Source organism: Mustela lutreola, chromosome 4 (assembly GCF_030435805.1).
Source record: "Mustela lutreola isolate mMusLut2 chromosome 4, mMusLut2.pri, whole genome shotgun sequence".
NCBI classification, from domain to species: Eukaryota; Metazoa; Chordata; class Mammalia; order Carnivora; family Mustelidae; genus Mustela; species Mustela lutreola.
Window position 1 is genome coordinate 145,660,246 of NC_081293.1, and position 25,534 is coordinate 145,685,779.

The window sequence follows — 25,534 nt, forward strand, 5'->3', positions numbered from 1 at the left end:
ATGCCCAGGCGAGGGGTCGGTGACACGACACCCCTCCTCAACACACACGCGCGCGCGCGCGCACACACACACACACACACACACACACACACTTTATGCTAGAGCCGAGTTATGAATGAAAAGTTTGTACTGCCAACGTGTTGCTTGAGGGGAGCAGTACTTAGTGGGGGTACCTTTGATGTTTCGTGGGGGGACTTCAGTTTCAAGTCTATACATCAGGATTCTGGGTTTTAAGAAAAGTTCCGGAGCCTGGGAGATGGGAAATAATTCAGTGTTTTTTAGGTATTGGAAGGAGGTTGATAAATCGTAAACTTATTAAACTGGATAATTAAATGCCTCGAGGGTGTCACAGGGGGGCACTAGGGGGAGCAGAGAACAGGGGGCGTTCCCTGAGTGCCTAGCGGGCAGCGTTTGGCATTGAAGCCATCGCCCACTTGTCCGCAGTGAGAGGTGTCAGAGGCCTGCCTGTGCGTTCTTGGTGAGCTGCTCCCCAGATCCGAGGCGAGGTTTGTCAGGAGAGGTGGCCTGCAGCGGGGAGCTGAGGACGCGGTTCAGGTGATAAGGGTTTGGAAATTCTCTAGTGAGGCTCCTGCGCTCTAATTTCGGAAAGATGTGTCGCGTTTGTTTTCCTGCCGGGAGGTGTGTATAATCTCCTAAAAGGAACTTTTAGGTTAAGTAACCAAAGCATTTTGAAATCTGTGAGAAATGAGCTATCTACATATATTGCCCTTCTGTGTATATTGTGGGTGTGTATACACATAATGATGTGTATGTGTATGAAAAACGTGGGAGTGGGGTAAGAAGGGCTTAAAAAGTTAAACTTAACTGGAAAAGAAACCGAAGAGTTAACGTTCTTCTCCCCAGAGGGTATAACAGTGCTTATAGAACTAAATACGTTTGGTGTGTTGAGGTTTCTCAAAAAGGGTAGGATTTAGGAATTACAGGTATTTAGAGTACATCAATGTTTTCAAATCTTGCAAGCATTACTAAAAGCTAGAAGAAGGGAGTAAGTACATAGAGAATTTATAGTAAAGAAAGAATAATTTAAATGATTTAGAAAGAAAACAATTTGACATTTGGAAAGGTCTGGATGTTATTTTCTGATGCACTGCAAATCTTTTAAATCCTGTAATTAATAACAGCACAGAATAAGTTGCAGTTAGTAAATGAGGACAATTAAAATATCATGTTTGGAAAAGATATCTTTTGAACTACTCTTTGGTTCTTTGGTGTTTATTATGGAAATTTTGATGACTGAAAACTTGTTGTTTAATGTATTTGCTTTTTACCACAAATAATTGGTCCTCCTTTTCCTTTTAAACCACTATTCCAGTTTGGACCAATTTACCCAAAAACCAAATCACTCATGTGCCTTCTGGAAAGCATTTCCATTTAAACTACTTAATAAGAATATTGTATTTCCAAAAGGACAAATAATTTAGTCAGTTGTAAAACTTTCTTGTAATTTATTTATTCATCCATTTTGTTTGAATGAGGCAAATCTCAAAAAGAGCTCATTTTCTTGGAATATGTCATTTTCTGTGTGGGGAAAAAGTGAATGTTTTCCTTTATGTTTCAGTCACAAACAGGTGCAGGTAGAGTGGGAATCCTCAGTCTGACCTTTGATAATTAGAAGGAGAGATGCTTTCCCAGCTCTCCTGATTTTGATCATCTTCACTCAGAATAGACAGGGCTAGATGCTGAGAGGATTTTGCAAAAGGAATTAGGAGATTTAAATGAAGTATCAGTTTATGGTTAGGAAGGAAGTATTCTCTTTCCTTTTTTTTTTTTTTTTTTTTTTTTAAAAACCTCAGTCTTCCTATTTCTTTCCCTCTGCAATTCAGCCTTTTGGTCTGGCCTTCACTGGAAAGTCAGACCAAACGCTCTTTGGCTACAGAGTGTTTGGTATATTAAACTGCCATCCTCAAAAAATAATGATGGCACTTCTGAAATTAAAAAGGTAATTTTATACACTGTAACAGACTTTTAGGATTGAGTGTTTTATGACCACTATTTTGTCTATATTTCTGGTAGACAGTGTTGTTTTATGAAGTTACTGACAAATAATAATAATAATAATAATAATAACTTATTATATATATTTGGTGTATGTTTGGAATATATATGGATTTTTAGGAATTTTAAATTATAAAGCCAACTGACGGGATAAGTTGTTTAACCTACTAGTTTCGGTGATACACGTAATTCAGATTTGTATTAATATCAACATCTAAAGATGTTTTATGGCTGTATGGCTTTCATTTCTTTTCATTAAAATTATTTCTATTTTGAATTTGTTTAAATATTACAACATATAATACTGCAATTTACACCTGCTCAGCGGGGAAGGTGTAGGTTATTCTTAAATAGAGATATGGAGAAATAGCTAACAAGGAGAGTCATTTGAGAAGCATATGGACATCATAAAATCCTTCTGTATGTAGCATCTGCACCTTCTCATTAGTGAAATATTGTAGTTAAGGACATTTTTTATTACATTCAAGTGTGGCTTTTTATTTTTGCTTCGATATTTTAAAAAATGTAATTATATTAATGTTTAAATTGGTGGGGGGCTTTTATTGTTTGAAGCCCTTTCTTTTCAATAAAGATGTCATACTTAATTCTTACTGCACACATTTGCAGATAGGTACAATTGTTTCCTGGCTTGTTATTATAACTCTTAACCGTTCTCAGATATTCTTCAAAACATTTGAGAGGCACGTAGGAAGACATATTGTTCTCATTTTCAGAAGAAGGCAGCAGGTACCCTGATAGATCCAAGGTCACACACTAGTGAATCAGTGTGAAGGTGAGGGTAACATCTATATTTCTTGTATTCTGTTCACAATAACAAGCTGCTCCTGTGGCTATGTTGAACGATACTTTCAAAAATTTGTACACTCTTGGATTTTTAAAGTGCTTAGCTTTGTAGATATGCTGATCAGATTTTATATCTGCCAAGAGGGTCATAAGGGAAGGGGCCCTTACTGGTGTCTGCTGATGGGGGAGAACTGTGACCCCAGTAGCTAGTGCTAAAACACACATACACATCTCTGAGGGGTATTCATTCTTGCAGTCAATCCCTATGTCACACATCTCTCTGTCCCCACTGGCCCTACCTTATAAATCGCATACTGTCCTTTTAATGGTCAAGGCTGCTTTGAATTTTATCAGCACCATCATCAAGCTTGAAGATCATCAGGCTACTGGTGAGAGCTCAAAATGTGATTTTTGAGAAGATAGAATATTGACTGAGGATCGTAATGGACCATCCACTCCAGAGCCAGCCAGTATCGATTAGAGATCATGTTTTTCTGGGTGTCAGGACACCCATCTTCTATTAGCTCTGCTTCTTTGGCTGAGCTTAAAGAACTCAAAAGTGAACAGAGGGTTTCTGCAATTATCTGGTTGTTTCTGTTCATGTATACATTGTATCTAGATAAATCATACTTAATAATAAAACAAAAGAAAAAAAAGAAAGGATAGCAGCTTGTTCTGTGGAGAACATACTCATGACTTTTTCTTAATTTTTTTCAAATTCCCTGTTTTTCAGATCTCACTGGAATTTTTCAAGGTAATTGCCCACATGATTTGTAACAGCCAAGACTTCTGATATTGTATTGTTAGATTCAGAAGTGGAATACATTATCCACGATGGACAAGAAAGCATTGTATTTTCATAGAAAAGAGTAATATGTAATGTTATGCAGGCTTTGTGTATTTGATGAAAATACTTTTGTCATTTTCTAATGAGGAGATGTTACCAGCTGTTCTCTACTTTATTAAGTTTTATTTATTTACTGGCCTTTCTTTAAATGTATGGTTTATAGGAGTTCATCCAAACATTGTTAAGTGTGAAATACTGAGAAAAGTTACTTTGCAAGTGTGGTTTGCCATTTACTGTAACAAATTACATTTAGAGCCTCAAAGAGAGGAAAACACCCATTTTTAATATTTTTTGCTGTACCAGGGAGAGTATAGCATGCTGTTGGTGAAACTGAAATGAGTTGAAATTGCTGGAAATGGTGGTTTGCTCCCATTTCTACAGAACCTATGATAAGATATGATTAGTGTGGACTAGTCTAATTTGAACAGAATAGTGATGAGTGGAATTTGAAATGGCCAGTAAAGGAAGGATAAGATTTGGTTCACTCAGATATCACTCATGATATTTGACAGCAAGTTATTGAAACTAACTTTAGTTAATTTAAGTATTAAATAAATGTTATGAGAGGATATTGACTCTATTTGTTTTCTGTTGCTCTGTAACACATTGCCACAAATTTTTAGCAGCTTGAAACAATGCACATTTATTACCTCATTTTCATTGCTAAGGAGTCCATATATGGCCCAGTCGCATCCTGTGTTCAGGGATCTCAGCAGGTCTTGGTTAGGCCTGCTCTGCTGAGGTTCACTTAGGGTAAGATCTGCATCTAAACTTCCTTAGATTGTTGGGAGAATTCATCTCCTTGTGGTTGTAGGACTGAAGTCTAGTTTCTTGCTGATTATCAGTAAGGGACCACTCACAGATCTTAGAGGCTGCCTGCTGTTCTTGACCAGGCACTTTTATAACGTGGCAGCCTACTTTTCAAAGTCAGCAATGAAAAGTTGTTGCTACAGTACAAGACCATCTTTTATAATGAATGGGCATCACATATCACTTTTGTCATGTAACATAATTTAATCAAGACTGTGACATCCATCACCTTTGCCATATTTTATTGATTAGAAGCAAGTCGAATGTTCTCTCTCACTTTTGCACACCAGCTTCTGTAGTAGAAGGTGAGCTCTGTATTATAAGAGAAAGCATTTTTCATGTGTAACCACAGGGTTCAGTTGCTCATGGCCCCTAACGGATGGAGGACAAGTGTCTATTGCCAAAGGAAAGGACAAAAATGTGAGCTTAGTGAAATGTTGAAGTTTTTGACCAGGGTAGGCATGATGACCATCTGGAAACAGACTTGAACTGGATAGTAGCTGGAGTCATGAAATTCCAGAGGAAGAAAACTCTTGCAGGATTTAGGGGAATGGGGGTAGTGAGGTTTCATTTAGGGATGGTGGTGAGTGAGGGACAGGAGAGGCTAGGTAGCCAGAGACAGTTAGGGGGCTAAGTGACTAGACTCACCTAGGAAATTAGTAACCAGGATCACAGAAATCCCCCATGTGGAGAAATCCAGGAGATATTAAACAGAGGAGGCAAAACCTTGTTTGTGCTCATGATATTTATAAAAACACCTTGTTCCTTCTAAGTATAGACAGGATATTCTCATGATATTTACAAACCATGTTATTGACATGAACTTTACCAAGTTCCCTGGCCAATTTTCTATATAAGACCCACCATAAAAGCCATCAGCCCATAAGAGCCCTCAGTAGCAACCCATTGGGGACCCCTCTCACTCTAGAGAGGCTTTCTCTTTCCTTTTGGTTCTCACCTTCACTTAATAAACTTTCACTTCACTCTTTTGTCCACCAGATTCATTCTTCCACTTCTTAAGACAAGAAACCTGCAACAGTCGTGGTAAAAAAGGGGTAGAAGCCTTTAAAAAGATGAGTCTCATTAACAAACATGTTATACTAGGCATTCACATAATTAGTTTTTAATATATTCCACATATGAAAGATTTTTTTAAAATATTTTATTTATTTATTGGACAGACAGAGATCACAAGTAGGCAGAGAGGCAGACAGAGAGCAGGCTCCCTGCTGAGCGGAGAGCCTGCTGCAGGGCTCCATCCCATGACCCTGGGATCACGACCTGAGCTGAAGGCAGAGGCTTTAACCCATTGAGCCACCCAGGTGCTCCACGTATGAAAGATTTTTAAAGGACTACTGCCACCAGTCCTTGTGTAAACCAATACTGTGATTTGGAGGTCCACAAATTGGCCTCCCCTTATTTTTCAGAGACCATCCCAGATCCAGCTACAATTGTGGCTCAATCTGTGGTGTAGGGGCAGGGGCGTCTACTGAACACTGCTCTAGCTCCAGGCAATTTGCAGGAGTTGTTTTATTTAATCTGCCTCCCATCTCTGGCAACTGAGTTTGTTTCTCCAGTTCTGCCTCCCTTGCTTCCCTCCCAAGGAAAAGGAGACTTTTTGAAAGTTTAAATACCTTGCTAAGGGTTCTTCACATATGGGTGGCACCAGGAATTGAATCTAATTCTGATTTCAAAGCCCATAGTCTCATCATACACATCCCCTACTCACAAGCAGTAAGTGAGGCTTCCAGGCGACAGGCTTGTTTTTCCCACTGAAGTGAATGTCGGCACTACAATTGCTTTTGGGTTCCTTCGTTCATCTTATGAGAACTGGATACTGGAGTATGAGGGTTAAAGGGAGGAATGAGAGAGTGTGCTGTGTCGTGCCTTCTTTTTTCCCAGCAGGAAGTGCAGATTATAGGTCTGTCTTCCATCTAAAAGTAAGAATGTGGAGTGGAGGCTGTATATTTTTATTTCTACTTATCATTTTGGCAGAAATATAAAGCTCTGTGTCTCCTTTCTCTCCTATATGTAGATTTCTATTAAATTCAATTAGGAAACATGATGAATTCTCATTGCCTCTTTGGCCATAGGGTTCTTTCTATAGCTTTTTCAGTAGATGCCACTGTTTTGATCTACTTGAAAAGTCTATTGAGATATTCCTCCTTTGTTCTTCTATTACTCAGTCCCCCTTTCTACTCTGTGGTGCATCTGAATTCTATTCATAGATATTCTACTTTTTTCTCTTCTGTTTTATGTACTTAAATCTCTTCTTTAAATGGATCTAGTTCCATTGATCGCAATCATTTGCTCAGATCCCCTTGCTGTTCTCCTGCAAGATACAAGCTCAGTGTGGGACTCATCTGTATTCTGTTAATTTTGCAGAGTTGTACCCCACATCCCAGCGCAGTATGAGGAGGACTTTAAGATTTCCCTAGGCATTTAAGTCAAAATGTAAACATTTTAAACAGAATACCATGAAGCAGCACTGTGACTGGATTGTGTTAGGTCAGGTGCATACCTATGGACCACTCAGTGTGGCATCTTAGGGTGGGCTACTGTAACCTATTCCCCAACAAGTTACAGCTCAGGAAATCTTGAAATAAACTTTTTTTTTTTTTTTTTTTTTTTTTTTTTGTATAGGACTTAGATGTTCTAATTTAGGCCAGTTTTGACCCTAAAAGCCCGAACCATTTAGCCTGGCACCAGGTGCTCTCAGAGTCTGGACCTAGCCCTATTTATTTATTGCCTTTTTGTTTTTTCATTCTTGTCACTCCTTGCTGTATGACTTTGAGGTTATTAGCCCTAAGCTTGGAACTTGCTAGTGACTTAGGTTTTAGATATTGAACAAGCAGCCTGACATGTAAAGAAAAGTCAAGATGTGAATGAGTGTGTGGGGGAGGAGAGAGGAGATGGGGAACAAACAGAAGCAATGCTTCCGTTTTTCAGTTCCAGCATCCCGTCATTCTTGAGGTCATTCTACCAATGATATTGTGGTTTTACATTATGTGAGCAAGGAGTTTTTCAGAAATTGAGCTTCTGTCTTTTGCAATTGAAAGAGTACCAAATAGCACAAGTTTCTTTCAGTCTAGGATTCTCAATGCATTTTTTTGAATCTGCTGCCTCCAGAACTATCAGTAGCCATCTCTTAGCCAAAATCAGAATGTTACTCCTCTAGAGTTGGATTTGGAAAAGTGTGCCCTTTTAGAGGGTGTACCTTCTCTTTGCTCCTCTTCTCCTTTACCCAGTTTCTGCCCCTACACTTTTGTGATGCTTCATCTGATTATTGTAGCTCACAATGATCTCATTCATCTCTGAATTCCTGTCGTAATTTAGGACTATGGCAGTGGTTTACACAGATGTAAAGTTGAGTTTTATCATTAATGGATTGGAAAAATCCATAATAATAAAAGGCTACTATGAGTAAAGCCGTGAAAGGAATTTGCATTTTTTGGTGCCCAGAACAGCATTTTTAATTTATACTTTTGAAATATAGTGTTATATTTAATACATGAAATGATATACAAATCTTATTGTGGTCTCTGCAATTCCTCTGTAGCCCACTAGAGATCTATAGCCTCTCATACCCAGATGGAAAGAAGGGAAGAAGAGATTTGGTTTCCTCATGAGCACCCTTCCAAATAAAACACCATAGGAAGAATGGTCTGATTTTAGCTAAGACTACTGGTCTATCCAGTATGAAGCTAAGTTATTCTTACTAAACATTTTATGTAAGTATGTAAGAACATGGAATACAGTGAAAACATTTTTACTTCTAGATTTCACAAATTTATAAAACTAAAACCAACGAGCCAACATTAAATATAAACGGCAGAATTGGTGAAATTAAAAGGAGTAACATTGCTTCTCCCTCTGCCACTCTCCCCCTGCTCATGCTCGCTCTCGCTCTGTCTCTCTCTCTCTCAAATAAATAAAATCTTTAAAAAAATGTGTATCCTTTTTTTTTTTAAATGTGTAAAAATGTGTAGTCATATCCAGAGATCGCAGGAATGGAGAACAGATTGTGTAGAAACTACACACAGATAACATGTATGCATCACCTTCAAGAACGATGATGATTTTAACCACTATAGTGCAGGGACTTCTGGATGCCTTACTACCATGTGTTCTATAGTGACTCAGTTCATCCTCACCTTTTTTTTCCTCATTGGAATTTATTTGTTTAACAAGCTGTGTGTTGTTTTGCCTTCACCTAGTAACTGTATGATTGAAAATACCAATTGCAAATAGTGGAATGAAAACTCCATGGTGGTTATTTTGTCTTACAGATGCTTATTCAGAACTTAATTCCAATATATTTATATTTATTTTATACTTTTATATTGTCATCCCAGTGAAAACCCAAAATGGAAAAACAAAATTTCACATCTGACTTTTCAGTTTGAAATACATAGTTCAAACACTAATTGCCACTTAAAATATTTTGTCTTCCTCTGTGTTGTGTCATTAAATAGATTGTAAACCCTGTGAAGGCAGTGAGAACATGCTTACTGTTTTTTGTTTGTTTGTTTGTTTTATTCTACAGACCTAAGTGCATTTCTGTTAGTTGGGGCCTAAGAAGTGTTTGCTGATTGACCAGCTGTTATGTTGTTATTTTGTATGGCACTGTGAACTCCTAAGGGCAGGGACTATTTTTGTTTTAATCTGTGGATTCCAAATGCCTAGCACAGCAACTCTTATCGGAGAAATACTCAGTAAATGGTCTGAAAGAAAGAGCAGAGGAGTTATTGGCTTTTGTTTGTGTGTGTGTGCATGTGCATATTTTCTTTTCGATCTCACGCTTCATATACAAGGCACTTTTAATGCTTGTATAGGTCAGTGCTGTCTAATAGAATCTTCTTTGGTAGTGGAACTATTCTGTATCTGTGTTCTCCAATTGTCATAGTCACTAGGCACATGTGACCTTTGAACATCTGAAATGTAGTCAAGCTGAGAGCCTGAATTTACTTGTACTTAATTTTAATTATAAAATAGTGTCATATGATTGGTAGGCTGCTGAGATTCAGGTATAATGCCTCCATTCTTAAACTCTTTTGCCCACATCACCAACACTGTTACATTTTTTGGTTGTAATTAGATGTTGTTGGAAGTTGTTATTGGATGAATAAAATCAGTTATTTTATTTATTTATTTGAGTTATATTCCTTTAAACACACGACAATATATATTCCATCAGATTGGTTTCATTCTTTTCCCAAATGACCAACAACATCGCGTGTCATCCTTTCATTCATCCCATCATCTGATTTGGGTTTTTATCATATCCTTACTAGTGTAGAGGCCTGACACTGACTACTTTATAGGTAAGTTTTACATATATATATGTGTTTTTTACTTTCTTTTTTCTAATTGCCCAGGTTTCGTTGTGTTTGCTATTCTCATTGTTTTAAACCTTTTCTTTCCTAATAAGCCATTTAAACTTGGATTCTGTATTTGATCATCATTATTATCATCATTGTTTATAATGGTGTTTATAATATTCCGTATTTGATTTGACAGACTAATGTCTGCTGGTATTTTGATTTCAAATTTATGTATTCTCTTTTTTTAAGATTTATTAATTTGTTATTTTTTTAAATGTAGATTTTTCTTTTTTTAAGATTTTATTTATTTATTTGACAGGGATTACAGGTAGGCAGAGAGGCAGACAGAGAGAGAGGGGGAAGCAGACTCCATGCCAAGCAGAGAGCCCAATGTGGGGCTCGATCCCAGGGCCCTAAGATCATTACCTGAGCCAGAGGCAGAGGCTTAATCCACTGAGCCATCCAGGGGCCCCTGTTTATTTATTATTTTAAGAGAAAGAGAGAGAGTGTGTGTGCCTGTGTGCCCAAGCGTGCTTGCAGTAGGGGAGGGGCATAGGCAGAGGGAGAGAGAGAATCTCCAGGAGATTCCCCACTGAACGCAGAGCCCAACTCAGGGCTTGATCCTGCGACCCTGAGATCCTGACCCCAGCTGAAATCAAAAGTCCGACACTTAACCCACAAGGCCACCTAGGTGCCCTACCACATTTACATATTCTTAAAAATGTCTCAGTTTTCCTTTTCTTCTATCAACTTTTTTACTTTTCATATCATTTTATCCTTTCTGGTAGAGAAGAAGAATGAAGTGGCATCATCCACACTTAAACTTATGATGATTCAATCCCTACGTAAGATACAATCCAAACCTAACAATTTTCACAGCTGGTATCAATTGCATGAAATCAATACACCAAAATATTCCTTTTAGAAAGATAGGAAATGCTTCCTTTAAGTGGCCAAGGTCTTTTATGCAAGTTGTAGCACTTCAAGAGGAAGACTTTGGTTAAAATTCATCACATATTTACTGAACCTCAGTAGTGGGTATATTCACATGTATTATCTCATTTAATTCTTTTGAGAATGCTGAATCTAGTGATATGTAATGGTAGAAACTAACTAGATAGAGACCAAATAGCAAATAAATTGATGTGAACTTTGCTGCCAAGCAGAAACACAAATTTTCCACTCATTCTCTACTGCTGAGATTTAATAGTTTTTTACATAGTAAAATTTGAATACAGACTTCAGTATGGCAACTTGCTTTTGTTCATTCTTTTAGTCTAAAGTATTAGTTCCCAAATTTCAATATGCATCAGAATTTCCTTTCAGGATTATATATCCAAAAGCCTGTAAACTATACTTTATGACTGAGTTAACTCCCTTTCCAAGGCAGTTTTGTCAATACAAAATTTTTATCTTGGAACTACTTTCCCCCTACTACCCAAAAGATGCATCTTGTTTGTATTTCTTTATTTCCACTTTCATTCCAGCACAGGGCTACTCACTGAGAGAACTTGTAGATTTGTTTTTAGATAAATGTCATATAATAAGAGAAAAACTCAGTAGCAATATACAGAATCTTATGCTCATGACTTGTGAATTGTGCTTTGGCCACATGATTGCTTTCATCTGCCTCTTAAGGGTGAGAAGGTAGCACTGCTTTGTTATCTTCTGCTCCAACTTGCTGATAAATCTTTTCCTAAAAATACCTAATTATGTGTATTATGCATTTTGTTCATTTTAGGCAGGTTGAGGGAACAAGGAAGAAAACTTTGTTTTGTGACTTGTGCTATAAATATATTTCTATTTATTTTTTATTTTTTTATTTCAAGGATTTTATTTATTTGACAGAGAAAGAGAATGCAAGCAGGAGGAGGGGCAGAGGAAGAGAAGAAGCAGGCTCCCAGCTGAGCAGGGACTTGATGTGGGGCTTGATCCCAGGACCTTGGGATCATGACCTGAGCCAAAGGCAGATGCTTTACCAGCTGAACCACCCAGGTGCCCCTATAAATGTATTTCTAATCTACTTATCTGTTTGACCCAAATTTTGACAGTTACCTCCATTAAAATATTTGATGAGTTTAGCATTGTAGAGAAACAATAATTATTTGCTTTTATTTATAAATTTCAACAAAAGCCGCTGTGAAACTGTATGAGCTAGCTTGTTTACTGAGGACACCTTTCTGGAGTTGCTACTTCTTTATGAAAACAAATGTAATAAACTTCTCCTAAATTGTATATTCAAAAGTATAATGCTAAGAATGGTCAAGCCAAATGAGAAAATGTAGACCAAATGGAATGGGATTTTAGAATAATGGTTACAGTTTTAATTTCTCTGGAATAGCACATCTGAAATGTTCTTGGAGAAAATAATAATTTTGAGTAGCTATTAGAAACACATTAAATTTTATTTCATATCCTATTTTTTTTACATATCTTATAAACTCACCACCACCTTAGTTTTGTTTAAACACCAAATAGTCTTTTAAAGAGATTACATAATAAAACCAAATCTTTTGTATTTCCTCATGTAGTTGCCATTTTAAGTGCTTTTCTTTTCTTTCATTCCTTCGTTTCCTTTTATGCTTTCATACCGTTTCCATCTGGTATCATCTTTCTTCTGCCTGGAGGTCTTCCTTTAATATTTCATGCGGCAAAGGTCTGCTACTAATGAATTCTTTCAGCCTTTGTATATTGGAAAATATCTTTATTTCACCTTCATTTTATAAGATTGTTGTTGGATATAGAATTCTAAATTGACAGTTTTTTCCTTTCAGACTTTAAAGATGTTACTCCACTGTTTTCCTACTTGCATTTTTTTTTTTTTTTAAGGAGAAATATGCTGCTGTCCTTATTTTTATTTTATTTTTTTCCTCTTTATGTACAACATGTCCTTAAACATTTTCCCTTTTTCAATGGTTTTGAAAAATTTGATTATGGTATGTTTGATTATGGTATTGCTTTCTTTGTGTTTCTTGTAATTTGGGATCATTGATCTTCTTGGATCTTTGGATTTATGATTTCTATCAAATTTGAAAGGAATGTAGTTATTATTTTCCCCCAAATTTGCTTGGTTCCCCTTGCCTTTCTACTCCCTTTCAGGAACTTCAATTACATATATATTAGGATCACTGGTGTTCTTTTTTTTTTTTTTTTTAAATTTTTTTTTTTTCTTCTCTGTGTATTTCATTTTTGGATAGTTCTTATTGTGTGTTTAAGTTCATTACTGGTAATCACATTTAGTGTTTGTGTTTTTATTAATCACATACATTAAAGTTTAGGTGTTTTAAAAATCTTCTGTGTCTCTTTTAAGCATATGGAATAGATTCATAATAACCGTTTTAATGACCTTGTCTACAAATTCTAACATTATTTTAGTTCTTGACCAGTTTTGTTGGGTTGATTCTTCTCCTTGTTAGGGTTATACTTTTCTTCTTGGTAATTTCTGATGGATACCAGACATTGTCAATTTTACCTTGTACAGTGCAGGATATTTTTATATCCCTATAAATCTTCTTAAGCATTTTTTTTAATGGGATGCAGTTAGTTACTTGGAAAAAGTTTGATCCTTTCAGGTCTTGTTTAGCTTTAGCCCAATCCCTGTGAATTATAATGTTTTCCAGTCTTCCTGGTGGGAATAGGCACAATTTCCAGCCTTGAGTGAGTGCTTGGTACTGTTCCCTCTAGTCCTTTATGGTGGTTCTTTATTTGGCCATGTGTTGTTTCCCTTATAGTGCTGATAAAGTATTTTGCCGAATAACTGAGAGTTATCTACAGATCTTTGGGCATCTCTCCTGTTCAGCTCTCCTTCCTCTGGTACTTTGGAGATACCTAGCTGCTCTGATTGCCTTAGATTCTCAGATACATCTCTTCAGCTCAGGATTTGTGCTGGGCTCTGCCTTGTTTTTCCTTCCCTGAGCCATTTGTCATAGAGCTCATGTCATCAGTTTCCCATTTCTTAGGGTTTGCATTATGTTTCCTGTTTCTCAGGGATTATTGCCTGATATCCAGTGTATTGAAAAACTATTGTTTCATATATTTTGTACAGCTCTTTCATTTTTTGCAAGAAGAGTACATTTCCCATCTCTATTATTTTATCTTGATTAGAAGTATGTATCCTCCATTCATTTTTCTCTTCCATGTAAAATGTTGTTGGTCAAGATAATTTTGGAGGTGATTTAAGTATTGAATACTCACTTTAATGCAGTTTATTGTGGTATTCTTTTTTAATTTTCAGTAGATTCCAAACTTTCTATAATGAACACTTTGTGCTACATATTTTTAAAAATTAAGTATTAATAGTCATTTATGCCCCATATTATGCTTGATGATTTTAATCATTGCCCTAACTATTCAAAATTGTTCTTAAAGCAAGCCAGCCATAAATTAAGAAGTGAAATTGGTTGAGCATAGTAATTTACATACTTTTATGTGGATGAAAGATTTTACTATAGGGAAGTCCTGTGTCCTATGATCTTGTTTCTTAAGAAGGATTGAAGTCAGGTAGCTTTGTAGTAATATATTCTTGAATTTATAGATGTGAATGATCGTAAAACAACTAAAGTCACTGTCTTTTAAATTGTATTGCTTTTTATGGAGTTCCTTTTTATATTAGGAGAATCTATAGTTCAGGGGTAGCTTTTTAGAATGTTCACATATCAAGTAGTCATGAACTATGTGCTGGTGAACTATTTTATTTTTAGTTTTCTCTAGTATTTGAATGATAAAATATAACACTGTGAACTAATATGAGAATAGAGTGTCAAAATTCAGGAGCACATCTTGCTTTAGCGCAAGCATGTTGTTACTTCAAGCATTTTCTGGCAGTAAGGGCACAATTGACTGTGTTAATTTAAAAGAATCTTTGAGGTGGTATAGTTCCATATGCTGTAGGAATATGTCAATGATTTTTGTATTTTATAATTTGAGTTTTTAATGTAGTCTTTTGAAAGCTAGTTGTTAAGCATGGCAAGAAGACTAGAGTTGCTTTAGAATTCTTAGGAAAATAATTTTGTAAGAACAAATTAAAATTAACTTTAACTTTCTTCAGCACTGTCATAAATACCAGCACGCTGAAGCCAAAATTGTGGCAATGTTACATTGCTCTGTTTCCAATATTTAAGCATAAAGGTTAGGCCAGATTTATATTCTCTTGTAAAATTGAACCAAAATATAAATTATTTATAGAATTTTAAGAACAGAATCTTAAAAAATTGAATACTGTTCTGTGGTGGAGACTGCTAGTTATCTCCAGTCTACTTTCTCCATCTTCCTCAAATGCAGAGCTCCCGAATTTTTGCTGAGATCAGACCCCTACAGAATAAAGATGGTATTTCTCAGCTTCTCTTGCAGCAAAGAATTGTGCAATGTGGCAAAATTCTGGCCATAGGCAGTAAGCAGAAATGATCTGTATAACTTCCAGATGGGACATGAAAACACAGGGGTGTGCTCTGTCTTCCCTTCTTACTTGCTGGCATGTGGATATGGTGGTGTACTCTCTTAGACCATGACAAGAGGCCAGCATTCTAAGGATAGCAGAGCAACCAGATATTTTTTAAGGCTTTAAAGCCTGGAGCAATGGTGATGACTTCTTGAGGCAGAGCTGCTTAACAGGTTGGAACTTGATGTGAGTGAGGAATAAACTTTGCTCTTGTGTAAGCTGCTGTTAGTTTGCGTCTCTACAACACACAGGCAAAGCTATATATGCTGTTCTCACAATTCTTTTGTTTATAAGACATGTTAGTAGTTAATTTTTATAACTGTAAACTTGAGAGGAACAAAAGATCGTGCACCATAGAGATAAAAAACTTCTTGGGCGCCTGGGTGTCTCAGTGGGTTAAGCCTCTGCCTTTGGCTCAGGTCATGATCTCAGAGTCCTGGGATCGAGTCCTGCATTGGGTGTTCTGCTCAGCAGCGAGCCTGCTTCCTCCTCTCTCTCTCTCTGCTTGCCTCTCTGCCTACTTGTGATCTATATCAGATAAATAAATAAAATCTAATAAAAAAAACCAAACAAAAGAAAAAACTTCTTCGTAGGACGTCATTAAAAAAAACTGGACTAGTATCTGTCAGCTGAAGAGTGCAACATAGTTAATGGTGACTCTTCTCTGAGAAATATAAGTAAAAATTTGAGGCACATAATTTTCATGCTGACTTTTGAAGAAAACAAGGTTTGAGAAGAGAGAGAAAACTAAATTGCTCACCAATTTTTTTTTCATTTTCCCATATTTTGTATTTCATAATTGTCAAATTCTTTTTTTTTTTTTTTTTTAAAGATTTTATTTATTTATTTGACAGAGAGAAATCACAAGTAGTTGGAGAGGCAGGCAGAGAGAGAGAGAGGGAAGCAGGCTCCCTGCTGCGCAGAGAGCCCGATGCGGGACTCGATCCCAGGACCCTGAGATCATGACCTGAGCCGAAGGCAGCAGCTTAACCCACTGAGCCACCCAGGCGCCCCCATAATTGTCAAATTCTTATTCCCTTTTCAGTCCCAGTGTGAAATGGCTCCCTGTGATATTTTTCACTGTTTACTACTTACTCCCTTTTTGGGAATCAATCATCACTGAGCCTCTGGGATGTCAAACCCTTACAGTTTCCTCTCTGCCTCTGCCCTCTACTCAATCTCCTCTGTGGGATCTTCAGTCCACCCTTTCCCTGTGTATGTATGCTGATTCTTGGCTCACCATTCCTTTCACTTCGTGTTGGGGAGATCAAAAACTGTAACTCGTAGGCATGTTTTGTTGATATCACAGAATTGAAAAGACACATTGCGTTAATTGGCTGTATTTAAAAATCACGATATTTAATATGAAATCCAGATTTTGGCTTTTTTTGACCAAAGAGCAGATCTGACAATACTACATCTACGTTCCGCATAACATTGAGGACGGTGGAGCTGAGTGATAGCTGCTTTTTCTTAGATTAGGCGTGCTCTTTCCTTCTTGTTATGGTCTCCACTCCCCATTGCTTACGTCTTGTGTTTTATTTATTTTCATTACTTGCCTGATCTTTTAGGCATTGAAGTTTATGATACTCTTCTAACTGTGTAATTTAAATTTTAAGTTAATTGTTTTTAAAAGCAATTTCCTTGGGTGCCCGGATGCCTCAATTTGTTAAGCAGCTGCCTTCGGCTCAGGTCATAGGGCTCAGGTCATCTCAGGTCATACTCTCAGAGTCTGGGATTGAGCCCCCTTGGGTCAGGCGCCCAGCTTAGCAGGAGAGTCTGCTTTGCCCTCCCTCGCTCATGCTCTCCTCTATCTCATTCTTTTTGTCTCATATACATAAATAAAATCTTAAAAAAAAAAGTGATTTTCCTTTCCTTCCTCTTCTTTTCTTTTTTTTTTTTTTAAAGATTTTATTTATTTATTTGACAGACAGAGATCGCAAGTAGGCAGAGAGGCAGGCAGAGAGAGAGAGAGAGAGAGGGAAGCAGGCTTCCTGCGGAGCAGGGAGCCCGATGCAGGGCTCAATCCCAGGACCCTGAGATCATGACCCGAGCCGAAGGCAGCAGCCCAAACCACTGAGCCACCCAGGCGCCCCCTTCCTCTTCTTTTCAATTCCAATTCCTCCTCCCCATTGCTATCATTATTAACCTAATTAGACTCTTGTCTCACCTGGTTTATTTGCAGTAGATACCTAACTGACTTTGATGCCTCGTATTATCCAAATTAATCATTCTCTGGACTGCTTCTAGAGTGACCTTTCTAAAATTAAAATTTCAGGGGTGCCTGGGTGGCTCAGTCGTTAAGCAGCTGCCTTTGGCTCAGGTTATGATCCCAGTGTCCTGGGATCCTGGGATCGAACCCCACCTCAGGCTCCCTGCTCAACGGGAAGCCTGCTTCTTCCTCTCCCACTCCCCTTGCTTCTGTTCCCCCTCTCGTTGTTTCTCTGTCTCTCTTTCTCTCTCTCTCTCACTCGCTCTGTCAAATACATAAATAAAATCTTTAAAAAAATTAAATTAGAATTTCAGTATAACTCTACCCAACCTCAAGACTTTGAGTGGCTCACCTGACTTCTGGATGACTTCAGACTCCTTAGCATTGGTATGAATGTAAAATGGTTCAGCCACTTTGGAAAGCAGTCTGGTCGTTACTCACAAAGTTTAAAAAGTTACCATATCACACAGCACTTCCATTCCTAGATGTATGCCCGAGAGAATTAAAAGCGTATTTTTAGATGAAAGGTGTACATAAATGTTCATAGCCATTTTTAATAGTCAAATAGTGAAAACAACCCAAATGTCTACCAGCTAATGAGTAAACAAAATATGGTATATGCACACAACAGAATAATCCTGGGCCATGAAAAAAGAATAAAGTACTCATGGATGAACCTTGAAAATATTAGGATGGGTGGAAGAATCCTGCCTTATAGCATCTTTTGTAAGGTCACATATTGTATAATTCCATTTGAAATATCAGGATGAGAATACAGTATTGGTTGTCGGAGTTGGGAGAGGGGAAATGGGATGTGACTACTAAAGCATAGGTTTCTTCTAGGGGTTGATGAAGATGTTCTGGAATTACAGAGGGTTGATGGTTGTACAGCTGATGGTTGTACATACATAAACTAAAAAAATCATTGATATGCACAGGTTAAAAGGGTGAATGCTATGATATGTGAATTATACCTCAAAAAATAAATCAGGGTCTGTAACACTTTTGCTGGTGTTTCCAGTCTCATTTCCTGGTACTTTTGTCTTCTCAAATACCCCACCTGCCTCTTTTCTCCCTCGTGCAGGTGTTCTAATCTACTAGCTTCTAAGAGTGCCATGCTGTCTTTCAGTGATATCCATTTACACATTTCTGCCAGAAGAATCCTACCCCTCTTCCCTCTCTCAACCCATCTAGAGAATTTCTGATTTTCCTTCCAGCTTTAGCTCAGATCTCATCTTCCCTGGAGTTTCTTACACACCATTGCTGGTGGATTACTTATGACGGGCATTTGATAGATCTTCCAGAGCCAACCAGGAGCACCCCAAAGTGAAAAGAGATTAAGTGTGATGAATTTTTATTATTAATTTCACCGTGCACTTAAGTGTTCATGTTTTGTAGTTTTTAATTTTAATTTCAAATAAAATATGGTAAGCTAGGTGTGGGGAACCATATTTTATTTTACAAAATTTTAAAAAAGATTTTATTTATTTGTCAGAGAGAGAGAGCACAAGCAGGCAGAGGTGGGGGAGAGAAGCAGGTTCTCTGCTGAGCAAGGAGCCAGATGTGGGACTCGATCCTAGGACCCTGGGATCATGACCGGAGCTGAAGGCAGCAACTTAACTGACTGAGCCACCCAGGCGTCCCAGGGAACCATATTTTAAAGCAAACATCTTGTAAGAGTCTTATTCCAGTTTTGCTCCCTCCACACCTCATTCCTCCTGCCCTATGCAGATTAGGTGCTTTTCCTTTGTGACCCCACGCACCCTTAGCATCTGCTGTCATCCTGAATGGTAATGATTCATTTTTCTGCCTCACCAGCTAGACTGCAGACTCCTTGGGGAGAACTGTGTGTCTTTTGTTTTTCTGTGTTTACAAGTAAATCCTCAGAATTCTCCATAGAAAGTGTTTGGCAAATTTTGAACAAATGAATGGACATACTAAGTGACATCAAATGTAGGCATATGGGAGGAATAGCTTATATTTGATTTAATGAAAATCAGGGATCTGTGGGCTGTTTAAGAAAGGCTGTGTAATTAGATGTCTTCATTAAAACAACCTGATGTCTCTTCTCCCTGCCCCTCAGCCTTTAAAAAGTTGTTTGAAAAAGAGTAGATTAATAGAATGTGAGAATTTTTACTTTTCTTAGCCTATACACCTGAGGAGGGTGTTAGATAGAAGGCCTAAAGTGGGTATTAAAATGGCACTTTGCTCAACAGATTTTTAAAGTGTCTTCTGTACTTTTCAAAGCAATCTTCTTTCCTTTTCATGTCAGAAAATTAATAAGTTCAAGTTCACGTACCAACATTAACTTCCAGTTTGGATTTTTTTTTTTTTTTAAACTGTGCAGTGGCAAATAGTGTCTGGTTAATGTTTCCTCTTTGAAAAATGTGATTATACTATATTATTTATATGTGATCCCTGACTTTTTTACCCTTGGTTTTTGAAACTACAAATACTTTACCATCCTACCGTATTTCATTTCCCAGAATCAGACTAAGACAAAAGACTGGAGAGCAGGTTGTTTGATTTAGGAGGCAAAGAATGCTGTCAGTAAAGGATGTGTATTAAGCCAGCTACCATTTTGGGTAAGTGAAGCTTTATTCTTTTGGGCAGGCTACAAGAAGGTATCCTTTAGAATTGTCTACCCAAAAAGCAAGAGAGCTTCTTGGGTATTACACCTTAGAACCAGTTACTTCTTAGTTGAAGGCTGCTTCCCACCTGCCACAGAGATCCAGAGAAAACCCTCAGGTGACGAAATACTAGTGTTGGCAATTGAAAGTGTGTGGGCGTACATTTGAGTAGTAATGGCCATGGGATGTGGCAGGGGAGTGGGGTGGGCATCAACAGTATCTGCTATATATGCAGATGGTACACCATAGCAAGAGGAGCATTAAAGTGTGAAAAATATCAAAATTTAAGTTAGCCTTACTCAGGCCCTTACCTAGCCCTCTGTTAAGTACCTACTATATGCTAAATACTGTTCTGAGGTATACTGATTTGCTTATTGAGCTCCTTCACTTTTTTTAAGATTTTTTTTTTTTTTTTGATAGAGAGAGATCACAAGTAGGCACAGAGGCAGGCAGAGAGAGAGGGGAAAGCAGGCTCCCCGCTGAGCAGAGAGCCCGATTTGGGGCTCCATCCCAGGACCCTGAGATCATGACCTGAGCCAAAGGCAGAGGCTTAAACCACTAAGCTACCCAGGCGCCCTGAGCCCCTTCACTTTTAAAAACTCAGGTTCTTTGGGGCACCTGGGTGGCTCAGTGGTTAAGTGTCTGCCTTCAGCTCGGGTCATGATCCCAGCATCCTGGGATTAAGCCTAGCGTTGAGCTCTCTGCTCCGAGGGGAGCCTGCTTCTCCCTCTCCCGCTTGCTTCCGCTGCTTGTATTCCCTCTCTCATGGTCTCTCTTCCTCTCTGTCAAATAAATAACAAACAAAAACAAACTCAGGTTCTTCATTTATAAGATAACTTACTTTCTTCCTTTACAAGTTGAGACACAGAAGGGATCATATTCTCAAAAATACTTTGAAATGTTTAAAGTTGTTATTATGGTTTTTACCCAAATGTACCCCGATAAAGCAGTAAAAATGAGGTTAGACTGTTAACTTGTCTGTTATCAGCGATACGTTAACCAGACAAACACTTTTTTTTCCCCTGAGGTTGTGCAAATCTGGCCTCTATGAGCAGTTTGTACAAGATAGTAAATTTATAAGGTCCATGAAAGGAATAATGTACCACGGGGATGGCTATTTTTAGTCAGTTGGCAGTGAAGGCATCCCAGGGAAAGTAGATAAATTGAACCTTAAAGTAATAGGTACGAATTAGCTCTGTTGAAATAGGAATTTATGAAGGGACAGTGTATTCCAGGAGAGCTTTTGGTAAGTTCAAGGGGCAGTGCAGGTAAGAACCCAGCCAGTGTCCAGGTTAAGCTTTTGGGCCCATCGGCTGGGTGTGACAGGGTGACATTCTGTCTCCACTTCTAACTAGCTGGGTGGTATCTGACCAGTTATAAAATTTCTTAGCTTTTCTTTCCTTGAGTATAAATTGGGGATCCTAGTACTATCTACACTTTAAGACTGTTATAAGGATATGTTGTAAAGATCCATAGGATAACTATGTAGGGCAGTTAGAATAAATTCCCAGTAACTTCATCTGTAGCTCTGGGTATAAGTAGAGTTTCAGATTACAAGGCATACTGCCTAAAGATGCACCTGGTCCCATGCAACAGACTTCTCAAAGTATATGGAACATTAATCCTACAACATCTGCAAGAAAAAAAGATCATGGAGTTAAAAGAATTTGAAAAGCCATATGTACCATTGATGGATATCATGGAGAGTCATATCAAGATATTAACATCTCTGAAAAGTCTAGGAGTAAATAAATCTTCTTGACTTTGTTTAATATGGTGCATTAAATTTCTTTAATCACCAGTTTCTATTAGATAACTATTCACATTGGATATTCTTCGGGAGATGTTAATTTGAAGGGCTTCGAAGTGGATCGAGCAAGTTACCAATAATTATACATCTACATTAATATTGTCTATCAAAGAAATCATCTTAAGGATTTGTAAATGTCTTTAAGTAATATGATCTTTACTCAAAGTATTTTTTGAGATTGTCTGTAGATATGCCTCTGAGCCAATTTATTAGTCCCCTCACATCAATCATTATGTGATCTTTTACATATTTTATTCCTCATTCTCTACAGAGAATTGTATCACTTGTGCTGTGATTCCTCCTAGGCCTCAGATCTGTTCAGAATGATATTTTTTTGGCCTCACTTGAGATAATTTAAAGAACATTCCCCAGACAATTCTAAGTCGACTTCCAGAAATACTTGGAGTAGTGCCACCATCATTAAACTAAGTGGATAACTTTCAAGGTGACTGGTTTTAAAAAGGGACGGCCTCTACTTAGATGTGCATTTTCTCTGCAGAATAAATGACTTGTCATTTTATAGTCCTACAAGGAGTGCTAAGTTCCTACTATGTGCTTTTCTCTGTGGTCATTATAGTCAACTTGGGGCGAGTGTTCATTGTCTAGTTCAGGAGAAATAAATATTCCAAAGTAATCACTATAGAAGGTCATAAATATAGTCATAGAAAGATCAGAGTGTTATGAGAGGAGAGAGGGAGGGGGTCTTCCTTGGCGGTGGTCAAAAAAAGCTTCCCAGTAGCAAAGATGCTTACAAAGAGCATTGACCACCATGTGAACAATTGAGAAAAGGATATTCCAGGCTGAGAGAAGTCAAAGTACAGAGACCTAGGGATGTGAAACAGGGTGGGGGAACTACAGCCATGGGGGTGCAAGTGGAGTGTAGGCTCCTTCTGGGGAAGTGGAAGATGATGAGCCTGGGAAACCAGAAGAGGTCTTGACCATAAATGGCTTTGTAAGTGCTGGGGGATGGAGTTTGGAGTTTATCCTCTGGCTGGTAGATCACCACTGACAGATTACTAAACAGAGATGACCGTAGTCCTCATTTTAAAGAGATTGTTTTGATAGCAGTATACACTTGAGTTGGAATAAGGAAACACAGGAGGCAAGGAGTTGGGGAGGCTACTGTAGTGGTCCACGCAAGAGGGAGTCTAAGCTAAGGTAGCAAGAGGGAACAGCTTTGAAGTGTATTGAGGAGATGGGAAAGCAGATTGTTATGAAGGAGTTGATAAGAATAAGGGGAAGGGCAAGTCTGGCATATTTTTAGATGGGGCAGTGTTGGATATTGGCACCATTTGGTATGATTGGGATTCAGAAGGGACACGCGTTTTGTGGGACATTTACTGAATTCTGTTTTGTACTTGTTGAGTTTGAGATACTTGCTTCAATTTATAACTCTATTAACTACTTTATGCTAGATAACGTGTTAGGCTCTGAGGATACAGCAAGAAAAGACTCATAATGTTTCATGTGCCTGCGAAGCTTACAGCCTACTGGGAGAGACTGACATAAACAAATAATTATCCAACTAATTACTTAATTAGTAAATAAATAAGAAGGGGACCTAACTCATACGGCATTGTGCAGTCCATTCTGATATTTAGCAGAACAGTCTGGTCTACTAAGTGATAGAGATTTGAGGTCATTGGTAAATTGTTGCTTAACTAAAACCATTAGTGAGGCTGGATTTGCAAAATGAACGAGAAGGACTGAGGTTAGAATAACATGAACATTTACAGAGAATGGTGCATGAAATAAATTCTAAGATGAATTTAGAAAAGCATGACAGAGTAGTTGAAAGGTGTGTGGAAAGGGTTAATGCGACAGAGAGATCTAATAACAGGTCTACAAAATTTCCAGTGGACTAGTAACTGTAAGTCCATGTTGTCTCTAGCAAGAGCCGATACAGTAGAGTGGTAGGTGTTTAAGCCATATATTCATGCAGTGGTGACCTGGAGCTGGCTTAGGGATTTGTGAGAGTCAGATTGTTAAATTTTCAGCAATTGTGCAAGCTGGTTGTTAAACATAGCCATAGCTGTTATCTGAATTATGTATACTTATAATTAAATAAATCACATTAAAATAAATATTACATTCAAAATCCACCCTACCTGCTTGTTTTACTACATTTTCTTAATTGTCTGTACTCTTAAGATTATTTATATCTATTTTATCTGGATAATGGATGCACCATATAATGTTCTGCTCCTGCATATCTCTTCTGGAGTCTGTGTTCATTGACTTCACTTTGGTGTCTTGAAATTTGCCACAGTGAAGGTATTTATATCATAGAAATTGGCAAAGTTGCAAATGTGAGAATTTGTTTTCTGTTGTCTAGATTTAAAGGGATATATATATTGTTGATAATACAGCCTATACTCAAAAGTATTCTTTTGAGTAGGGGCGCTTGTGTGGCTCAGTGGTTTAAGCCTATGCCTTCGGCTCGGGTCATGATCTCAGGGTCCTGAGATTGAGCCCTGCATCAGGCTCTCTGGTTGGTGGGGAACCTGCTTCCCTCTCTCTCTCTGCCTGCCTCTCTGCCTACTTGTTATCTCTCTGTCAAATAAATGAGTAAACTATTTTAAAAAAAGTATGTTGGATATGTAGCAATTGCATTATAAATGGCACAAAAAGTTGAAGAAATATTCTTCCAAATATTCTCCAAATACATAAAATATTATCCAGCTCAGTAGAGAAGTTTCTCCCATTTTTGATGAGCAAGAGCAGTTCTGACATACATCTTCATTGTTTAACTTTCATCTCGTTTATGAATGTAAAAGAAAATAAAAACCAACACTCATGTCAGAACATATCAGATTTGATAAATATCAATGAAAGCATTTTACAAGAAACCAGTTGGAAAAAAAGAGAAACCATTTGGTTCTATATATTTGAAGGTAAAGACTATTGTATTTTTTTATTATGTATAATTGCATGTTATATCTTTTATACTAGTAAGATTTATAATAAACACACATATATATACACACACACAAACACATATACATATTTATTTTTAGGAGAACCAATTGCTAAATATTTATCAACACACAATGGTTGTATATACAGAATATTTGGAAACAAGTGGGATCTGCTCTTTTGAAAAGCATGGCAGAGAAGGGATGTTCTTTAGGTACTAGGTTATAGGTAGCCAGAAGACATTCGCAGGTTTGGGCTTTTTTTGTTTGTTTGTTTGTGTTTTTATTTGAATGGATTTATAGTCTTAATGAAAGGAGCCAGTAGAGAGGGAAGATTGGTGGTACAGAAGAAGGTAGAAGTCACTGTTGGAAGAAGGTGACAAAAAATGGTAGGAAATGAAATAGAGAGCATTGTGGGAAAATATACCTTGAACACAGGAAGGAGCTCTATTCTTGTAAGAATGAGGAATAATAACGTAAGATGAAAAATTCAACTACAGGTACATTAAAATCATTTACATCAGTGAATTGTAATTTAAGAAGTGGGAAGGATGAGCTCAAGGAAAGTCAGAATCAGTTAATTTATGAATAAATTGTAGAATGAGAGGTGAGTACTGTGATTGACGAGGGAAGATTTTAATGTTGACTTAATCTCTGAAATATTGTGTTGTATTTTAGCCTGCTTTTTAGGTGGATATATTTAAATAAAAAAAGTCAATTTAAAGGGAT

At 37.5% G+C, this 25,534-nt stretch overlaps 1 protein-coding gene across 12 annotated transcripts in view; it reads left to right on the top strand.

Annotated features, from left to right (window-relative positions):
* Nucleotides 1–25,534, top strand: part of HDAC9 (histone deacetylase 9) — a 940,182-nt gene that overhangs the window by 602 nt on the left and 914,046 nt on the right. The window lies entirely within an intron of this gene.